The sequence below is a fragment of the Triticum dicoccoides genome, chromosome 2B, assembly GCF_002162155.2.
Source record: "Triticum dicoccoides isolate Atlit2015 ecotype Zavitan chromosome 2B, WEW_v2.0, whole genome shotgun sequence".
Lineage (NCBI taxonomy): Eukaryota > Viridiplantae > Streptophyta > Magnoliopsida > Poales > Poaceae > Triticum > Triticum dicoccoides.
In genome coordinates this window covers 455,074,978-455,079,650 of record NC_041383.1, presented here as the reverse complement: position 1 = coordinate 455,079,650, position 4,673 = coordinate 455,074,978, and positions in this window count along the sequence as shown.

Genomic DNA, 4,673 nt, shown 5'->3' with positions numbered 1-4,673 from the left:
GTCCTCCGCCTCTTCCTCCACCTCGGACGTAGCCCCGGTCATTGCGCTCGAGGCGTCGACCGATGTGTCCTTCTCGAACGCCTGAGCTCCTGGCATTCATTGGTGTTGTGGGTGTAGAGGTTGTGGTAGGCGCAGAATCGGTTGCCCTTGGATGACTCTGGCTGGTCCCTGCCGTGCTTCGTGTCTGGTTCTGCTGCGAGTACGGCTGCTCCTTTGCACTTCACGTCCTTGGCCTTGGCCTTCTTCTCTTCTAGGTCTGCAGCTGGGAGCTCGAGGAGGGAGAGGCGCCCCTCCTTAGCTCTTGCGCACTTGGTCGCTAGGTTGAACAGCTCTAGAGATGTACACAGATCCTCGTGGATGACGAGCTCCTCCTTCATCTTGACATCATGAATGCCATCAGAAAATGCTGAGATGATGGCCTCGTCCATCACCCTGGGGATCTTGAGGCGAGCGTTGTTGAAGCGCTGGATGTATTTCTGCATGGTCTCTCCAGGCTGCTGCTTGATGCAACGCAGGTCACCCATGGCCGGGGGGCGGTCGCGAGTTCCCTGGAAGTTGGCGATGAAGCGGCTGTGCATCTCGTCCCAAGAGGAGATCGAGCCGGGAGGCAGGTTCAGGAGCCAGGTGCGGGCACCATCCTTGAGTGCCATGGGAAACTAGTTCGCCATGACCTTTTCGTCGTTGTTGGCCGCCTCGATGCCCAGCTCATAGAGCTGTAGGAACTCTGCGGGGTCGGCAGTACCGTCGTAGCGAGGAGGCAGGTCTGGCTTGAACTTGCCAGGACAGGCGACGCTACACAGCTCAGTGGTGTAGGCACGGCAACCTGCTGTTGCCACCGGAGCCCTTTGCAGACACGCGGCCTGCTCTTGATGGTTTCCGCGCACTGCTGCCAGAGGCAGCGCGGGGTCTTGGAGTGCTGGTGCAGGGATGCGGTCTTGCCGTGCTAGAGCATGGAGCACATGAGTGCCTTCTTGAGGCCGACGGATTTCTTGGCAGCTTCTTTCTTGCCGCGCGGGCGCTGGACGCGGTGGGTCACGTCCAGGAGCCGCGTGCCTTGGAGCCAGGGCGCCTTCTTGGGGAGGAGGTGGCCAAAGCGCTCCCTGAGCCGCGTCGCCCATGCATGATGGAGGGCGAGGCAGCGAGAGAGACGGCGCAGGAGAGCCCCCCGCGGCACTGACGAGCTCGGTGATGCAGGCAAGCCATTCTTCGTAGAGGTCATCGATGGGGCGGTAGTGCAAGAGCTCACGTGCCAGGAGCAACGCGGCCTGCGCGTCCGTGGGGGCGCGACGAGCATGAGACGACGAACCAGCTGCGGTCAGCGACGGAGTGGCGGTGCGGCCTTCCCGCCGCACCGAGGGGTGCATCGAAGATGCTTGCTGCTTGTTCCCCGCCAGGCCGGTGGCGGCGTTGGCGGCAGGCGACGGAGAACGACGAGGAGGCCCACCGACAGGAGCCGTCTGGGCGACGCGGGTGGCGAGAGCAACCCGGCGCTCGGTGAGCGTCTGCCATGGATGCAATGAAGCGACGGAACGCAGATCCGCGGAAAGAAGATTTCGGTGCACCCCTACCTGGCACGCCAAATGTGGAATATCGGGTTCCGGCAAAACCCTTAAGGTCCGAACTATGGGGTGCGCACGAAGATCTTCTCCCTACCGAAACACGCCCACCACCTCGCCGCGATTCTAAGCTAGAACGATGAACAACACAAGAGACACAAGGTTTATACTGGTTCGGGCCACCGTTGTGGTGTAATACCCTAATCCAGTGTGTGGTGTGGTGGATTGCCTCTTGGGATGATGATGAATAGTACAGAGGAAGAACAGCCTCGCGAGAGGTGTTCTTGTGGTGATGGGTGGATGAGTTAGGTCTCGGTCTGATTCCAGATGAGATTCTAGATGCCCTCTACTGTGGTGGCTATCTTTGTTTACAGAGGCCCTGGTACTCTTCCCAAATATTGAGCGGGAAGGGAGCCAACAATGGCCATTTTGAAAGGGGACAGCTAGTACAAGCTATCCTGACTAAAGGTCGTCTTCGACTTCCAAAGGTGCTGGTGATGACATCGTCTTGGGCTCCACGGTGACGTCCGTCCTGCCGTCCTGCTGGTCTTGGTCTCGTTGCACCAATATGAAAACCTTTGCTTGATGCCTCGTTACTCCGCGCCTGCGCTTGCCCCCTTTGCACCAAAGAGGAAGCGAGGACACTGCGAATGCTGGCACCCGCCTGGTCTTGATCGTCATGGCTTGCGTCATGAGCACCTCGCGAGGTATCCCTTGCCTTGACCTCTCCGCCTCCTCCCAAGCCTGCCTGGTGAGGCCGCCCCTAAGGAGGCCTTGTTTCGTCCGCCCCGCGAGGGTCTTGAACTTGGGTTGATGAAGACGGGTCATACTGGGCCGCTGCTGAGCCACGCTGCAGGCCGCAGGCAGGCAAGTCTGGGGACCCCCGTTCCCAGAACACCGACAACGTCCATTTTGCATCATGCTTTTATATCGATATTTATTGCATCATGGGCTGTTATTACACGTTATGTCACAATACTTATGGCTATTCTCTTTTATTTTACAAGGTTTACATGAAGAGGGAGAATGCCGACAGCTGGGATTCTGGGCTGGAAAAGGAGCAAATATTAGAGACCTATTCTGCACAACTCCAAAAGTCCTGAAACTCCACGAAAGTCAATTTTGGAATTAATAATAAATATTGAGCGGAAGAAGTACCAGAGGGGGCCCACACCCTGGCCACGAGGGTGGGGGGCGCGCCCTACCCCCCTAGGCGCGCCCCCTGCCTCGTGGGCCCCATGGTAGCCCTCCGGTGGCCATATTCTGCTATATGAAGGGTTTTACCCTGGAAAAAAATCATAAGCAAGCTTACGGGACGAAACTCCGTCACCACGAGGCGGAACCTTGGCGGAACCAATCTAGGGCTCCGGCGGAGCTATTCTGCCGGGGAAACTTCCCTCCGGGAGGGGGAAATCATCACCATTGTCATCACCAACGATCCTCTCATAGGGAGGGGGTCAATCACCATCAACATCTTCACCAGCACCATCTCGTCTTAAACCCTAGTTCATCTCTTGTATCCAATCTTTGTACCAAAACCTCAGATTGGTACCTATGGGTTGCTAGTAGTGTTGATTACTCCTTGTAGTTGATGCTAGTTGGTTTATTTGGTGGAAGATCATATGTTCATATCCTTAATGCATATTAATACCCCTCTGATTATGAACATGAATATGCTTTGTGAGTAGTTACGTTTGTTCCTGAGGACATGGGAGAAGTCTTGCTATTAGTAGTCATCACTACAAAAAAAGATACATCCTCGACATTTTGGGCCGAACGAATTTTTTTCTGTCATACATCCATGCATAAAAATTAATGTAATTTAAAATCTTGAAATGAAAAAAAACTATTTGAAACTAATTGCCGGTTTGATGTGTTTTATAAATGTACAACCCATTTCTCATTACCGATGGGCCATTTTCTCGGCCAACCGAATGAAAGCTCTCCTCGTCTTGAAAGATTTGCAGCCCAACAGGCCTGACAAAGCGACTTACTTGGCAAATCACAAAAAAACTGGGCTGTGGCCGTGGACCCAGCTGTCAGCCTCTCCACGTACAGTACTCTTCTGATGGAATGTCGTTGACCACATTGACCACGCCACGCCGAGAGCACCAAGGCGGTGGATGACGGCGAGGCCTAGGAAGGGGACGACGCGGAGTCGGGGAAGACGCTGCAGTGGATGCCCGCGCGGAGAGGAGTACGAGGGTTCACTGGTTCAGCTGCGGTGTGAGGCTGCCGTCGCCGCAGGGCCTGGCTAGCGGTGGGAGTAGTAGGGGGCGATGAGGCCTCAACAGCAGCACAGCCAACCACTGGAGGCAGGAGCAGGCGGTCTCCCCGGCGCTGGTTTGGGCAGCTGGTGCAAGAAGAGCAGCGATTGAAGAAGCAGTAGGACCATTTGATTCAAATCCAACGGTTACTACTGCTAGAATCATTTGTTGACTAAGTTGACAAGCCCTGCGTACGCGTCAACTTAGTAGGCCCACAGGTCAGCCTCCCAACCGGTGCGCCCCAGATGTCAGTGGGAGGAATCATTTTTTCGCGTAATAAGGAGGCAGTTGATTGCGTGCGACCAGGCCAGCAGAGTGAGTAGGGTGGGCCGGGGAAGCCTGCGCGGCATCACAGCGGGCCACAAGAGGAGGGAGTAGGCAGTCCCGCCGGCTCTAGTTTAGGCGGCTGGAGTAGGAAGATCAAAGATTGAAGAAGCACGTCGGCCGTTGGATGGACATCCAACAGTCACTGCTGCTAGAATCGTGTGTTCACTGACAAAGCCTTGCGTAAACAAGTCATCCTTGAAATTTGTGGCATGTATAGCCCATTTGCTATTATTTTTATAATTTTTACTCATTTTCTAATTCATATGGAATTTATTGCAGCCCCTTTTCCATTTTTAGAATTGCTGGCCATTTTCTCGTCAGTACCAGGTTCAAAAAATTAACTAGATATGTGGGAAATTTTGAAAATTCGCAAATTTTTGCTGGGGAACAAAATATTCTTAATCCAAAAATTAATAGCCATACTAAAACAAATTTAAAAATAAATTAGTACTATGTCATGTTAAATCCAATGAAATACGTATAAGATATCAGTGAAGAACAAAAACAAAAAAAGAAAATAATA